We start from the raw sequence: 18,360 nt of genomic DNA on the forward strand, positions 1-18,360 counted from the left end.
AAGAAGGTTCCGGAGCCAGGAGATTTCAGCAACGGTGTTGGCAACACCATGGTATTCGGCCTCAACGCTAGATCTGGAAATGGTGCCTTGTCTATTGGAGGACCAAGAAATGAGGTTGTCTCTAAGAAATACACAGTATCCTGATGTGGAGCGTCTGGTTGCAGGGCATCCCCCCAGTGCGCGTCAGAGTATGCAATGAGAGATGAAGTGGGGGAGACGTATATTTGAAGCCCATGGTCAAGAGTTCCCGCACATAGCGAAGAATCCATTTGAGAGCATGAAGATGGGGCTCGCAGGGATCATGCATGTATAAGCAAATTTGTTGAACCGCGAAAGCAATGTCAGGTCTGGTGAAAGTGAGATACTGAAGGGCACCTGCTAGACTGCGAAATAAACTGGGGTCAGCTACTGGTGTGCCAGATGCGTCTAGTTTGTGGAGTGGCTCAGTTGGAGTCTGACATAGGTTACAATTTCGCATGTTGGCTCATTCCAAAATCTCATAGGCATACTTCTGTTGAGAAAGGAAAAGACATGTGGAAGAGCGGACAACAGAGATACCCAAAAAATAGTTAAGTGGTCCAAGATCTGTCATGGAAAACTCACTGCGAAGTTTGGCAATAAGTTGTTGTAAGAGAGAGGTAGAAGAAGTTGTCAGTATGATGTCGTTAACATATAGTAATAAATATGCGGTTTCACCAGCTGAGTGAAGAATGAATAATGACGAATCAATATAAATGTGGTGAAAACCGATGGATGTGGCATGATGGGCAAAACAGTGGAGCCATGCCCTAGGAGCCTGCTTAAAACCGATGGATGTGGCATGACGGATCATTTGCATGCACCAAACTATTCTCGTGCCCTAGTATATTTTCACTTCGATCCCTTTACTTATGCAATAGGGAAAACGTGTCCTTGAATTACTTGTTTGGTTTGATTTAGTTTCAAGTGGACATGGGTCATTTTCCATTCGAAAAGTTTTAACTTTACGATGTATGTTTGCTTTATTGATTCATATGTCGTTTTCATTCAAAAAATAAACCCAATTATTCGATTATTTTGAGTTATAAGATGATACATATTGATTATTTTGATTTAGTTTGTAATTTCATATGCATTTATGAACCATCATCATCCCCATCTTCAAATTTGAAGGAAAAAAAACATCTTTCAAGAATTTTCATTATCTCCAACTATACTCTAAAAATCTAGATTTTGAATCATTATATTAAAGTAATTTATAGTTACATAATTTAATTAGATTAGAATATTTTATTTATAAAATTAAATCCATATATATATATATATATATATATATATATATATATATATATATATATATATATATATATATATATATATATATATATATATAGGGTTGAGATTGGTTGAGAACTCAAAATTTCCCGAGAACCCGAGAACTAAAAGTGGAACGTTTGATCAAAAGTAATTCGTTAAGGACATGATCATCATCTTACCAATCTCATTTAATGTTTAATTTTTTTTTTGTGTTATTTAATATATTAATCTAAAAATTAAAAAAATAACTTAAAATTTTGGATTTTTTTAAATAATTTTTGATTTTTTTAAAAAATGGAGATTTTTAAATTTTTTTCAAAAAACATGAATTTTTCAAAAAAAATGAAAAAAAAATATTTTTTAAAAAACTGCATCTTTTTTAAAAAAAAAACTGCATTTTTTTCAAAAAAAAACTGTATTTTTTTTTAAAAACTGCATTTTTTTCAAAAAAGAACTGTAATTTTTTTTAAAAAACTGCACTTTTTAATTAAAAAAATGCAAGTTTTTTTAAACAATGTTACATTTTTTTTCAAAAAAAATCTGCATTTAAAAATAAGACTGCATTGTTTTTTTTTTTAATAAATTTTTGAGTAAATTACTGAAATCGTCCCTGTGGTTTAGTCAAAATTGCACGTTTGGTCCCTAATTTTTTTTTTTGCACTCGTATCGTCTCTTTGGTTTGATTTTGTTGCGTTTTTCGTCCCTATGATTTGGTAAAAATTGCATGTTTAGTCCCGAACTTTATGTATGTAAGGGATGAAAACTGCAATAAAATCAAACCACAATGACGAAAAACGCAACAAAATCAAACCACAGGGATGATCCGAATGCAAAAAAAAAAAGTTAGGGACCAAACGTGTAATTTTGACCAAACCACAGGGACGATTTTAGTAATTTACTATAAATTTTTAGGTGCATATATGCATATTTTTTCAAATGCATATATGTATATTTCTTATACTATAATATTCATAAGTAAATCACAAAAAATCTCATTTTTATTAATTAATCTATAAACACAATAATACAAGTATTTTATTCGATAGAAAATAAAATATAAAAAAATAAAAAGTGCTACAAATTTCAAAACGTATTTATCTCTTCGTGTAAATATTTCCTTATTTTCTTCAATTTATCATTTTTCAACTCTTCAATATTCACCATAATTTCTTCCAAATCCATAAGAAAATTAAAAAAAATTATGATTGACGGAAAAACACTCACAAAAAATACATATGTGATTTTCATGTGATTAACATATGAATCACATGCGATTCACATGTGAATCGCATGTGATTTACATGTGAATCATATGTGATTTATGTGTGATTCATATGTGAATTACATGTGAATCAGGTGTAAATGTGATTTATATGTGAATCATATGTGACCAACTTGTGATTTACATGTGGATTACAGGTTATTCATATGTGAATTACATGTGAATCACGTGTAATTGTGATTTACATGTAAATCACATGTGATTCATATGTGATTTACATGTGAATCAGGTGTAATTGTGATTTACGTGTGAATCACATGTGATTTACATATGATTTACATGTGAATCACATTTAATTCATATGTAACTCACTTGTGATTTACATATGAATCACATGTGATTTACATGTGAAGCATATTTAATTCATATGTGATTCACTTGTGTTTTACATGTGAATGTGATTCACATGTGATTTACATGTAATCCGTATGTTAATTATATGTGAATCATATGGAATTCATATGGATTTATATTTGATTTACATGTGAATCACATTCATATGTAAATCACAAGTGAATCATATATTTAAAAAAAAAACACCTTATATATTGGACATATTTAGTCTTTATGGAAAAACTAAAAAATATTTTTCTATCATTTTCCCTAATATTAAAATGTAAATTAAAAAATATATTAATACATAAATATTAAAAAAATCTCAAATGGCGTTCATGAAATTTTACAATTCTAAAAAAAATGGCTTTATTAATAATAACTTTTTTTCATAATGGTTATTTCACAAAGTAGTAAAAAGGAAACCTGCAAGAGAACACGAGCTGGCTTGAATGGAATCTCAACTTGATTTGGAGAAGTCTTCTCCCAATCAATGTCTTTCTCAACATCTACCTTGGTGACTTGGAAATTGTCACAATTACGGATGGCTGATTCAAGAAGTATCCTAATTGAATATGGCAGCTTGTCTAATCTCCATATGAACAAAAGTTTGATCAGTTTCAAGTGACTGTTAATTTATAGATTCTTTAGAAGAAAATTATCAGCTAAAAAGTTGGGAAGTGAAGCGGAGGAGTCAAAAAGACTTACCAACTCTTGGATCATTCAGCGCAGGCAAACTATAGAACTTTCCAAAGTCTCCACCTCTAGGCTTGGGGAGACCAGTCAAAATCCCACTGAAAGCATGATCAGAGGCTGTGGATGCAATTAAACATACAAATCAGATCTAACAACTCAAAGACAATCACAATTTCAGAAAGAAAAAAAAAGTAAGAAACACTAGAAATCATAAAACATCTCATTTATGTTGTCATATATGCTTCTACTCAGATTGATACTTATGTAGGCTGTTTGTCATAACCATAGAAGTATATGATCAGGTCAATAAATTTATACACTCCCTCAGTCCGATTCATAAGAGAAGTGGTGTTATTTAGTTGGTCAGAGCACTACTAGAAAAACAGCCTTTTACGACGCACAATGCGTGTCGTAAAACGTTCAGACGACGTACAAATGCATGTCAAGGAAGGCCCTGTCATAATGAGAGATGACACGCTTTTGCATGTTGTCTATTTACGATGCGCATTTAAAACACACATTTATGACACGCATTTACGACGCACAGTTATGACACGCAATACGTATCAAGGAAGGCCCTGTCATAAAGAAAGACGACACGCATTTGTGTGTCGTAACCTTACGACGCGCGTGTTTATGACACGCAACGCATATCAATGAAGCCTCTGTCATAAATGAAGATGACACGCATTTGCGTGCCATAAACTTTAGTAACCATTTTCGATATGCATTTATGACACGTCTTTATGATACTCATTTACGCATAGTACAAAAATATGTAATCAAATATATACCACAACAATCAATTTCATCCAATAACATCATGTCAAAATATTGTAATACATTCATATTAAGGGGATCTAATTGTACATTGTTATTAAGAGGTTTTCCCTAACTATATAACCTAATACTACATTGCTATTAAGGGACACCTTCTGCAATGTAATGCTATACAAACTAAAAAGATATACACAAAGTTGATAAACATCAAATTCCAACTAAGTAGAGTTGCATCTTGCCTTTCATTATTCTTTAAGACTAATGAACCCCTGCTCTGATAATTCTTATGACCTGATCAAATAAAAGTCAAAAAATTAATATGCTAATATAATTATTAGAGGAATCAAACATGGAATGTTAGTTGTAAAAGACAGAATTACCCTTTTCTCCATCCAAAGAATGTGGGACCGCACTTGAGATATGATATTTGATCCATGTGGTGTTCCGGGTTCCATATGATATTTGATCCATGTGGTGTTCCAGGTTCCATTAAAACCTGCTCTGCATTGAAAATATTTGCATAAGTGTGTATTGATAGAAGATAACTTTGTGGTGTTTCGGGTTCCATTAAGAAATGTAATCAGATTGTTAGAAGTTAGAAGTTATTCTAAGTGGATAAAATTTACCAATAGTAGAGATGTTTCCCATTTAAGGACAGGCCAACCACCAAAAGGGTGAGCGGATGTTTCTTACACCAATGAACCATACAAGGAAAACATGTTGGCTACAACACTTCTTAAGGGATTCTTACAACCACAGGTTTTATACAAACCTAATTAAGCAGATGTATAATGTAGGGATTTAAGCTGAAATAACACAACTGTTATATTATAAAAAATAAAAAGATAAGAAATAAAGAAAGGGAAAATTGAACATAAAAGGAGCATACTTTCAATATCAACGTTTAAGGGCCAGTAAGTTCATAATTATAGATTTTTGACAAACTATGTTAAATAAGAATTTAACTTAATTCACTAAATTGTACATGATTTTAATAGTCTTAAAATAACAGCCCAAAACTCACAAGTTATGCATTTACGATTAAATTATAATTTATCACATGGACTGTTTTGTAATTTATCATAAGTTTACTGGTCAAAAAGACAATTTATTTATAAACATTTAGTTATTTTTTGGGGTATTATATTTCAAATGTCCAAGGTATTATATTTTAAAAATCAAGGACTCGTAGGGTCATATCCTATCAGATTCATGTCCAACTTCCTTCAGGCATATCCTAATTCTCCATCTGAACAAGACCAAGTTACAATTTTTTTGGTAAATCATAAATGAGAGAAATATTGCATCAAAGATACATATATACATACACTTTGAAGAAACATTTTTTTTACATAATTCATGACAGCTGACCTTGAGGGACTGAAGATGACGAGTGTTGAACTATGTCTCACTATAAGGAAGCAATTGCCTCAAAAGCCAACCTCGAGTCCATAATGTGTCTGCTAATATGTTTGTTCGGCAAAAAAGACTATCAACGCATCAGTAACCACACATTTAACTTAAGATAATCCAAAATATTTATTTAATACACACAAAATTATGCACAAAATGCGAGGTAAAAAAAAAAGTATAAACAACAAGAACACATTCATTTTTATGACGTACATTATTGGTTGCAGATAATGTACACATATGAAACACACACGAAAAAGATGCGACAGAGGGTATTTAGGTAATTACCCTCTCTATTTATTCATTCGTTGCCTTATCTCACGCATTGCTTCAACAGGACCTGCATCCAAATTTCTCCTGCATCATAATTGAAGTCGAAATAAGACATTTCTTGTTCCAAACTATATGAAAAAAGTCAAAAACAGCAAGACTATAAGAGCTATATGAATTATAATTGTGCACTCTTATTTGTATAATAAAAAGGTGTATATATACACATCAATTGTTCAACCACATTAAGCCTATTGTAGATGGGATCATGTATAAAAATTTACTGTTTATCTAATAACCATTACCAATTGTAACTATAAATGACAAAAGTATAAAAAAACTAAAATGCTTAAATAAAATTTGTTAAAAGTGAAACAATTATATCTAGTAACATAAATAATAAGTTAAATTAGCCTTAATATGAATTGATACATTTAGAGGGAGTTTGTTTTTTAAAATTATTAACCACTTACTGAATCAAGTAAGACAAGAAATGGCAAAGATTTCTAGAATTGAACCGAATGAGGTGCCTGGAAGTGAGACAAAAGTTTAAATCCTAATAAATTGGATTACCCATCAGGATTTACATACAGATCAAAGGTAACTATTTCATCACAACATAGGGGCAATTTGGTTATAGTTAAAGGAATCACAATTGCGTCAATCGACATCATGCCCCTGTTCACAAACAAAAAAGGATTTTAACAATTAAGTTTGAGCATCTTGCAATTAAATTCAATTTGTTTAAATCCTCAAAAGAATTTTTTTTCAGTTTTTCCAATCTGGCCCTTTTAGTCATTTTTTTTCCAAAAAGAGTTGTAAAATATGAGGGTATTTTTGAGAAAAATAAAAAATATTGGGGGCTTATTTGGAGTTTTTTTTTTTCAGGAAAAAATAAAATAAAAAGTTGAGGGCTTTTCGGAAAAAAACACAAAATATAATGTCTTTTTTGAAATTAACCAATGAAAAAATTAAGTATTATTTGGTTAAAAAATTTAAACTACTCAAAATAGAATGTTTTCTTTTAATATAATATTCCCCTTTAATTGATGTCACAGGATTTGATTTGAGTAGAAGATTATTGAACAACAAGGGCAAAAACGTAAAATGGTCAATGTACTTACAATTTTTGAAAATTATGGACTTGGAATCCCTACAGCCATTGATCTAGACAATGGAGTCACTTGAAGTGGAGAATTGAATTCTGAATTTGGAAATGCAACATCATTATTGAATTCATCACAAGATTGTAAAATATCTGTAATTCAAACAAATATAATCTCATTATTATCTTTTGGGATATCAAGATGATGTTAATTATCGGTAAATTTACAAAAAAGGACATAATTGACCTTGATTAATTCCCTCTGCAGATGTTATTATATTTACATCACCAACAATATTACTTGACTCTGTGCAATACTCAGAGCTGTCTGGTGATGCTTGATATAAATCAGGCAGCCTACATATATTAAAATTTTTAAAAGTTAAAAACTTAGAGATTTTGTTTTTAAGAAGTGAATTAAAGAAATGAAGTTTATTTTGTATTTATTAATTATTACCTCCAGTAATCGTGACTACTTCCACTGTTACAACTTCTTATGACATCAACCAAATCTTTAAAATTTTCAAGTCGAAAATCAATATCAGCAATGTTGAATCCAAGATTCTCACTTTCTTTAGTGTTCTTAAGAAAATTCTAAACAACCTGATTGTTGTATATGATTTAATGTTAGCAATCCACTTTTATCATCATATAAATTACCTTTCTCAGTCTATCCATTCCTTATAATTCAAAGCCTGGAGGCTCACGTTTTTACCCTTCTCCAATAACACTGAAATATCATCAATCTCTGTGGAATTTAGTCGAGCAGTTAGCAGGCATACATCCTTATCCTATAAATATATTGTAATGTTACTGTTAGACTGCCTTGTCTTGGAAAAAAAGTAAAGTAGAATCAAAACCCAGATTAAGAACATCAAGAAAAATCCAAATTAGAACCCAAAATCCTGAAAAGTATCTCTTATCAGGATGGTTCTTTCCAAGATTTCTCAGCAGATTCAAGTTTCTTCAGTAAAATCACCACCAAAAACACAGATATCAATAGCATAAACCAAATAATCAATAAACCCTTATCTTGTACGTCTAAAAGAATGTCAATGTTCAAACAAAACTAAAATGATAAAAATGTCTTTGTTTATCCTCTTAATTCTCTATCGGCTTGAATAAATGTAACTGGGCTTGCCATTTTTTAGCAATGTAATAGTCTAGGTTAACCTTGTAACCCAATTTGAAATAATAAGAACGTATTATTTGAGTATTATGTGTTTCGTGCTTAATTGCTTAATTATGTGATATGATTAATTAAGAATAAAATGAACGTCAAAATTTAAGTGTAAAATAAACTTAATATCTTTGGATAATGTTGTTGTAGTTAAAATGAGGTTTCCGAATATATATAAAGCGCCCAAATCTGACTTCGTATGAGGAAGTTATGATTTTTTGAAGTTTTGACTTGGCAGTATGCAGCCCGAATACTCGATTTGAGATCGAGCAGTTTTTAGCCGAAACAATCTAAACGAGAATCGAAGATCTTGTTGTTAGTAGCGAAACGATGAAAAGTTAGGCGAGAACGGACGTCGGACGAAGAAGTTATGAATTTATAACGAAGTTTTCCTGCCCCGACCTACTAAAAATAAATAATAAAAAATAAAGTCAAAGTTACCGACGGAGTCTAAACGAAAGTTGTAGAGCGTAGTCTTACCTACGCGTGGATATAAAGAACGTTGAAAACGGAGTTCGTATGAAGAGGATATGAATTTTCAAAATTTATTAAATATTTAATATTTAAATTTAATTCCAAATCTTGGTATTATCCGGAGAGGAGTCACCAGACTCATCCGAAGTACGCCCAACGTACTGCTGTACGCCCAGCATACAGCGAAGCGTGACGTCCCTCGCACTCGAGTTCTTCGGATGACGCATGCCATGACGATTCGGAGGAGTACGCCCAGCATGCTGCGAGGCTCCAGCCTCCTATAAATAGGATGCAAGGCTGCCGAGTTCTTTTGCTCTTTTTCTCTTCTCTCTCTCTCCCGTTTTGCATCGTTTAGCGTGCCATTTATACCCCGAAGCCCCGGTAATATTCACGAGCCCCGAAGCAAGATCCGAAGCCCTGAGAATCCCGAGAAGTGCGATCCCCGAGCCGAAGCTCTGCCCGCGAGAAGCCCGGTTTTTGTGAAGATCTTCCAGATCTGCGGAGAAATACTACTTCCGCAAGCCGTAGTGCTGCTCGATCATCTTCTGATGAAGTGAGTGTGTAGTCATTTTCTTCTAACACATTATTATGAAGTATTTTATACGAAATACATGTTACGTGTATACTTTGTTGATTATATGTGTGAATCTATATTCACTTTCTTCTATCTCATAGATCTGGTTTATTTTCTATGAAATATGTGTTATGTGGGTGTGCCTCATCTGTTATGTGGAATGTGTATTGAATGAACATGTTATACAGGTTTTAAACTATGTATAAAAATATATATATTTTGATCTACTAATATGTTGGGTAGAAACATGGGTAGATAGTTTGTGTGTGATAAACAGATGAGAGGCCTCGTTGTTGTTGTTGTTGATCTAGTTATTCAGCAGAGTATGGATAACGACCACGGACTCTTTCTAGACAGTCCTGTGGAACGTAGGACCTTTATTGTTAAGGAAGCCCCTTTGCGGTAATGTCCGTCCCGATGAAAATCCTAGATTAGGTCCCTTATAATAGATGTTGTTTTAGGGACGTAAAGTGAGGATAACGGGAATAGGTAATCGGGTTATTGTTGGTTGGTGAATTAAATATAATTATTTATTGTGGGTTGAAAACCCTATATGCTCACCAGGCTCCTAAGCTTGACCCACTCAGTTTTATTTGTATTACAGGAAGTGGCACAAGGGCAAAAGATGGATGAATCATCGAGTTGTTTTGTTTACAAGTCTGTATATGTATATATTTGTTGAATGGCTTGTAATATTATCGTTATGCTTTTGGTCTGTTTATCGGAACATGACATCCAGAATATTGTTATATAATGAAAAATGCATCTCTTGATGAAATGCTTTGATAAACTTTATTTTATCATATTTTGTTTTGGGAACAATTCCGCAACTCTTTTAAATCAAAAGGATTTACTCTGAAAATTATTTTAAAAGCATAAATGAAAACGGTCTTTTCTGGCCGTGATTTTGGGGATGTCACAGTTGGTATCAGAGCATTAGTTTAAGCGAACTAGGAATTTGTAGGATTTCTAGACTTGAACTTAAAATGCTAAGTGAAGATTTTGAGGTGTGTCTGTAGTGTTTTAGACACGAGCACTAGTTTATTTTGGGAAGGTTGCCTAAAATGCTTTATGTGCTAAATGTTATATGTTACCATATATGATATTATTTGTTCGGATCTATGGTCTATTGCTGACCGGGTCGGGAAACCTTATGTATATAGGATTCTAAGCGTATGACGACGATATTAGAACTAACATGTAAACGTTTCGGAGTGTTATGGAAGACCGTAATATCTATCGTGGATGAGGATCTAATTTCACCTTATTCGGTGTATAGATCAAGAATGGCAAGAACAAGAAGCGGTGCTGGAAATGCAAATGAAAACAGGAACCAACCACCTGTGATTGAACCAGTTGCTGTTGAAGCTGCTGCACCAGAACAGATTACCATGGCTGGAGTGCAAGCCATGATTTGGGTTATGTTAGTCGAACAAAGGGAAGAAATGCGACAAATGTTGCATGGAAATAGGGACGAACCTATCATACCTAACGTGGAACCCGAACTGATTCCCGAACAATCGGAGGAAGGGAACAATAGTCGCATTGTGAGTCAAATTGGGACTCAAGAAGAACGAAGGAACGATCCGGAAAGGAGAAACAACAATGATGGGCGAATGTACAAGAATTTCTTGGGCGCCAAACTGCCAAGTCTTTCTGGGAGCCCAAAACCCGTTGAAATTATGGATTAGATCTCCGAAATCGAGATGGTGTTTGAAAGTTACGACTGTAGCAACAAACAAAAGATTGTCTTTGTAGTTAGACAACTGAAGACTAGAGTCTTGAGCTGGTGGAAGTTGTTGGCAAATACTATGCCACGAGGAGAAACCCTGAAAATGTCATGGGAGGAGTTCTTGGAACAGTTAAGGGTGCAGTATTGTTCAGAGATAGATCTGATTGATCTGAACAATGAGTTCCAAAACTTGAAGAAGGGGAAGATGAGTGTAGATGGCTATGCTACTGCATTCACTGAGAAAATAAAGTTATTTCCGTACCTAGTGCCAACAGAACTCTCCAAGATCGAGAGGTTCGCCAATGGACTGCCTGCCGGCTTTGGTCCGACAGTCAAGATGGCAACTACTCTGAAAACAGTTGTTCGAGCAGCTAGGAATGTGGAGGCCCAGCAGAAGGAAAAGGGTCTGGAAAGGATTGATGTTGGTGAAAAGAGGAAGTTCGATGGAACTTCAGGGTCCAACAAGAAAAGCAAATTCTCAAAGTCTAGTTCGAGAGGAGGAGGAGGTGAAGAGAAATGGTGCGAAAATGTAAGAAGAAGCATCATGGGAAGTGTGAAGTGGTGGCCACATGCTTCAAGTGTGGAAAGTCAGGGCACTATGCCAAGGAATGCACACTTACCAAGAAAGTTTGCTATAGTTGTGGTGAGGAGGGTCACATGTCGAGGGACTGCCCTAAGAAGAAGGAAGCAGCAAGACCCAACATCCCGCCAAAGCCAAAAGCGAGAGCATTCCAGATGACGCTGGAAGCTGCCAAAGATGAAACTGATGTCGCTTCAGGTACCTTTCTCGTTAACAAATTGTTTGCCCAAATTTTATTTGATTCTGGAGCCAACTACTCCTTTATATCGCATGAATTTGGTAGAAAACTAGCTTTGCCTGTTGTTAGACTAGATGATGCTTTATTAGTCGAAGTTGCTAGTGGCAAGTTTGTACCTGTTAGCCATCGTATGAAAAACATCTTAATTGATTTGAATGGGAATAAGTTCCACGAGGAATTATTGCCTATAGAACTTAATGGTTTCGACATCCTTTTGGGAATGGATTGGCTTAGCGCCAATGATGCCGAGATATTGTGCAGAAAGAAGATAGTCAAAATAAACCCGCCTGGGAAGGAATCGTTTATGGTGTATGGAGATAAACGCAGAGTAAATTTTGGAATCACTTCTCTAATGAAAGCCAAAAAGTGTTTGACCAAGGGGTGTACATCATACTTAGCATTCGTGATCGATGCTAAGAAGGAAAAGAAGGTGATGCAGAATATTCCCATTGTGTGTGATTATCCGGAAGTATTTCCCGAAGATCTTCCTGGATTACTGCCTGATCGACAAGTGGAATTCCGTATTGACTTGTTGCCTGAAACAACGTCGATTGCAAAAGCACCTTACCGATTAGCACTGATGGAGATGAAGGAGCTGCTGATGCAACTTCAGGAGTTATTGGACAAAGGTTTCATAAGACCTAGTTCATCATCATGGGGAGCTCCGGTGTTATTTGTGAAGAAGAAAGATGGGTGTATGAGGATGTGCATCGATTATAGAGAGCTGAACAAGCCAACGATAAAGAATAGATATTCGTTGCCGAGGATTGATGACCTATTCGATCAACTACAAGGTTCAAGTTATTTTTAAAAGATAGACCTAAGGTCAGGATATCATCAGCTAAAGGTGAAAGAGCAGGATATAGAGAAGACAACATTCAGAATGCGATATGGACACTACGAGTTTTTGGTTATGTCGTTTGGACTAACCAATGCTCCAGCAACATTCATGGATTTAATGAATAGTGTTTGTAATCCGTTCCTTGATAAATCTGTGATAGTGTTCATTGACGACATTCTGATTTATTCAAAGAGACAAGAAGAGCATGGTAGACACTTGCGAGAAGTGTTGGAAATCTTGAAAAAGGAGAAGCTGTATGCTAAGTTCTCCAAATGTGATTTTTGGATTCGAGAAGTCCAATTCTTGGGTCATATGGTCAACCAAGAAGGGATAATGGTTAATCCAACGAAGATCGAAGCTGTAACGAAGTGGGAACAACCGAAGAGTCCCACGGAGATCCGAAGCTTTTTAGGATTAGCCGGATATTACCGAAGGTTTATCCAAGGTTTTTCTTCGATCACTAGTCCATTAATAGCTTTGACCCACAAAGGAGTTACTTATGATTGGAATGATAAGGATAAAGAAGCATTCGAGAAGCTAAAGAAGAGGCTATGTGAGGCTCCGATTCTATCTCTACCCGATGGAGTTGAAGACTTCGTTGTTTATAGCGATGCATCTGGGGTTGGATTAGGTTGTGTTTTAACCCAAAGAGATAAGGTGATCACATATGCGTCTCGACAATCGAAAGATCATGAAAAGAACTACCCGACTCATGATTTGGAGTTGGCAGCGGTAGTTTTCGCTCTGAAAATATGGAGGCATTACCTCTATGGCACGAAGTGCAAACTTTTCACTGATCATAAGAGTCTCCAATATCTCTTTAGTCAGAAAGAATTGAATATGAGACAACGACGCCGACTAGAATTACTCAAGGACTACGACTGTGAGATACTTTACCACCCCGGTAAAGCTAATGTTGTTGCTGATGCTCTTAGTCGGAAAGTCAATCTTGAAAGGAAGAGGCCAAGAGCGTTGAGAATTGAAGTTATCTCAACAATTGTGGAAAGTATAAAGAAAGCTCAAGAGGAAGCTTCTAAGAAGAATGACCAAAAGGAGGAACGTTTGGGCAAAACGTTGGTGTTCGGTATAAACAATCATGGACTGAAGGTGTTCCAAGATCGGATTTGGATACCTAAGACAGGAGGAGTCAGAGATCTTCTGATGGAAGAAGTTCACAAGACCATGTACTCAATTCATCCTGGTAGCACTAAAATGTATAGGGACCTGAAACCCTACTACTGGTGACCGATGATGAAGCTTGATGTTGCAAAGTATGTGGCCGAGTGTGTGACTTGTGCTAGAGTCAAGACACAACATCAGAAACCATACGGGAGTTTAGAACCTTTGTCTGTACCTATGGGTAAATGGGAAGACATTGCTTTGGATTTTGTCACTAAACTGTCCAGAACGAAAAGTGGTCACGACATGATTTAGGTGGTCATTGATCGATTCACTAAGAGTGCGCATTTCATAGCAGCCAAGGAGAAATGGTCTATGGAAAAGCTTGCGAATTCTTACGTGAAAGAAATTGTAAGACTTCACGGTGTTCCACTAATGATTGCGTCAGATCGTAATAGCCGTTTCACCTCGAGGTTTTGGAAAAGTCTACAAGAGGAAATTGGTACCAAGTTGTGTTTAAGTACTGCTTACCATCCGCAGACTGATGGTCAGAGAGAACGAACGATACAAACACTTGAAGATATGATTAGAGCATGTACCCTAGAATTCCAAGGTAATTGGGATGAACATTTACCACTGGTAGAATTTTCCTACAATAATAGTTTCCACTCGAGCATAAAGATGGCACCTTATCAAGCTTTGTATGGACAGAAGTGTCGTATGCCGTCTTGTTGGCTTGAGGCTGGGGAAAAGCAGTTTATGGGACCGGAGGTAGTCCATCAAACTGCTGAAAAGTTGAAAATAATTAGGGAGAGAATTTTAGCAGCTCAGGCTCGTCAAAAGACCTATGCTGACAAAAAGCGAAGACCGATGAATTTTGAAGTTGGAGATTTGGTTTTGCTTAAAGTCTCGCCATGGAAGGGACTTATAAGATTTGGTAAAAGGGAAAATTAAGTCCAAGATTTATTGGACCGTTTAAAGTTCTTCAAAGAATTGGGAACCAAGCTTACAAGCTCAAACTACCAGAAGAACTGGATGGAATTCATAACACTTTTCATGTGTGTTATTTGAGGAAGTTCATGGGAGAGGTTCCCGACATGATTCCACTTTCAGAGTTGAGAATCGATGAGAACAAAAGGTTGATTGAAGAACCAGAGGCAATCGTTGACTGAAAGACTAAGAAATTGCGACGTAAGATGGTTGAGTTAGTGCTTGTCCGTTGGAAACACACGAATGGGCCGAATCTCACATGGGAAACGGAGAGTGACATGATGAGTCGCTACCCGCAGTTGTTTGTTGATGTGTGATTCCGGGGACGGAATCATTCTAAGGTGGAGAGAATTGTATCACCTGTGTTTTTGGGCTTGCCATTTTTTAGCAATGTAATAGTCTAGGTTAACCTTGTAACCCAATTTGAAATAATAAGAACGTATTATTTGAATATTATGTGTTTCGTGCTTAATTACTTAATTATGTGATATGATTAATTAAGAATAAAATGAGCGTCAAAATTTAAGTGTAAAATAAACTTAATATCTTTGGATAATGTTGTTGTAGTTAAAATGAGGTTTCCGAATATATATAGAGCGCCCAAATCTGACTTCGTATGAGGAAGTTATGATTTTCTGAAGTTTCGACTTGGCAGTATGCAACCCGAATACTCGATTTGAGATCGAGCGGTTTTTAGCCGAAACAATCTAAACGAGAATCGAATATCTCATTGTTAGTAGCGAAACGATGAAAAGTTAGGTGAGAACGGACGTCGGACGAAGAAGTTATGAATTTATAACGAAGTTTTCCTGCCCCGGCCTACTAAAAATAAATAATAAAAAAATAAAGTCAAAGTTAGCCGACGGATTCTAAACGAAAGTTGTAGAGCGTAGTCTCACCTACACGTGGATATAAAGAACGTCGAAAACGGAGTTCGTATGAAGAAGATATGAATTTTCAAAGTTTATTAAATATTTAATATTTAAATTTAATTCCAAATCTTGGTATTATCCGGAGAGGAGTCACCGGACTCATCCGAAGTACGCCCAGCATACTGTTGTACGCCCAACGTACAGCGAAGCGTGACGTCCCTCGCACTTGAGTTCTTTGGATGACGCATGCCATGACGATTCAGAGGAGTACGCTCAGCGTACTGCGAGGCTCCAGCCTCCTATAAATATGATGCAAGGCTGCTGAGTTCTTTTGCTCTTTTTCTCTTCTCTCTCTCCCGTTTTGCATCATTTAGCATGCCATTTATACCCCGAAGCTCCGGTAATATTCCTGAGCCCCGAAGCAAGATTAGAAGCCCTGAGAATCCCGAGAAGTGCGATCCCCGAGCCGAAGCTCTGCCCGCGAGAAGCCCGGTTTTTGTGAAGATCTTCCAGATCTGCGGAGAAATACTACTTCTACAAGCCGTTGTGCTGCCCGATCATTTTCTGATCAAGTGAGTGTGTAGTCATTTTCTTCTAACACATTATTATGAAGTATTTTATATGAAATACGTGTTACGTGTATACTTTGTTGATTATATGTGTGAATCTATATTCACTTTCTTCTATCTCATAGATCTGGTTTATTTCCTATGAAATATGTGTTATGTGGGTGTGCCTCATCTGTTATGTGGAATGTGTATTGAATGAACATGTTATACAGGTTTTAAACTATGTATAAAAATATATATTTTGATCTACTAATATGTTGGGTAGAAACATGGGTAGATAGTTGGTGTGTGATAAACAGATGAGAGGCCTAGTTGTTGTTGTTGTTGATCTAGTTATTCAGCGGAGTATGGATAACGACCACGGACTCTTTCTAGACAGTCCTGTGGAACGCTAGCAGGCTCATAACCTGTAGGTGTTGTGAACGATGTGTTCACCGGTGTACTCTATCCCCCTCATGGTTGCCTTTAGGACCTTTATTGTTAAGGAAGCCCCTTTGCGGTAATGTCCGTCCTGATGAAAATCCTAGATTAGGTCCCTTATAATAGATGTTGTTTTAGGGACGTAAAGTGTGGATAACGGGAATAGGTAATCAGGTTATTGTTGGTTGGTGAATTAAATATAATTATTTATTGTGGGTTGAAAACCCTATATGGTCACCAGGCTCCCCAGCCTGACCCACTCAGTTTTATTTGTATTACAGGAAGTGGCGCAAGGGCATAAGATGGATGAATCATCGAGTTGTTTTGTTTACAAGTCTATATATGTATATATTTGTTGAATGACTTGTAATATTATCGTTATGCTTTTGGTCTGTTTATCGGAACATGACATCCCGAATATTGTTATATAATGAAAAATGCATCTCTTGATGAAATGCTTTGATAAACTTTATTTTATCATATTTTGTTTTGGGAACAAATCCCGCAACTCTTTTAAATCAAAAGGATTTACTCTGAAAATTATTTTAAAAGCATAAATGAAAACGGTCTTTTCTGGTCGTGATTTTGGGGATGTCACAATAAACATCTAATCATACCTAAAATCATCTTCTATACTCTAAAACGTAATTAATTTAGAAGAATATCTTAAGAACTGGAGAGATTCTAAATGGAGGATAAGTTAATTAATAACGAGATATAAATCAAATTTAATCAGAGGGGAAATTTAATTAATGACAACATACCTGGGATTCGATCCCTATAACAACTGGCTCCAAAAATGATTTTTGGAGAGACATGTATGAAACGGAACGCAAAAAGTGAATCTCCGTCTGAATCCGAACCCCTCCTTTTTCCTCTCAATTTGATCTCTAGTGCCTGCTCATTTTCCTTCTATCTTTATCACTTAATCTTTTTATCTTCCGCCTCTATCTCCTCTTCTCTTTCTATCTTTCTCTCTTTTAGAACTCCTCATTTCGCTTCTCCTGCATTTTTTTTTTACTAAATTCAACAGAAAAAGAACCTTCCATAAATTAGAGAAATAGCTTAAACAAACATACAAGGCCATATTGTTGTCGGTCCTGGTGTAACTTCTCCATGAAATTTTCATCTTCCCTTTCCATTGTATTGTCGTCTCCCCTTATGTAAAGCAGGTAAGTATTCAGAGTATAGATGAACATGCTATTGCCAGAAATCAACTGTGACTGGTTGGAATTTGCAACGTGCTCGTTATACATTGCAATTTGTACAAGCCAATGAAGCACGACTAAAATAGTAGGAAACATGTGAGGCGTTCCAGTGGATTTTAAGGCCGACTTGTTCACAAGGGTAAATGTTGATTCAAACCCTAGAAATTGCTCAAAAAGGGTCGGCGATGGGAGGGGGGGGGGAATGATGTACAATGTAAGATAGATGAGGTTGCTTCGAGCCCTAGAAATCACACGACGTCGAGAATAATGAAGAAGCTAAGGGGGTGTTTGAGAGTGATGTATGTTCTTGTTCGGGATGTCTAGGTGAGAGGCATTGTGCTTGAAGGTGGTTGAAATCAACATTTTTTTGGTAGACGATAGGTGAAGC

The 18,360-nt window shown here is 35.6% G+C and overlaps 1 long non-coding RNA gene across 1 annotated transcript in view; it reads right to left on the bottom strand.

The window, feature by feature from the left end:
* Positions 1 to 3,342: 3,342 nt before the first annotated feature.
* LOC145029408 (uncharacterized) overlaps positions 3,343 to 18,360 on the bottom strand; it is a 15,866-nt gene continuing 848 nt past the window's right edge. The window contains exons 2-3 of the long non-coding RNA XR_013676518.1: positions 3,620 to 3,724; positions 3,343 to 3,498 (exon numbers count right to left, since the gene is read on the bottom strand). This is a non-coding gene — a long non-coding RNA (uncharacterized LOC145029408). The remainder of the gene's footprint in view (positions 3,499 to 3,619; positions 3,725 to 18,360) is intronic.

The sequence above is a fragment of the Lactuca saligna genome, chromosome 2 (assembly GCF_052625555.1).
Source record: "Lactuca saligna cultivar CGN05327 chromosome 2, ASM5262555v1, whole genome shotgun sequence".
Lineage (NCBI taxonomy): Eukaryota > Viridiplantae > Streptophyta > Magnoliopsida > Asterales > Asteraceae > Lactuca > Lactuca saligna.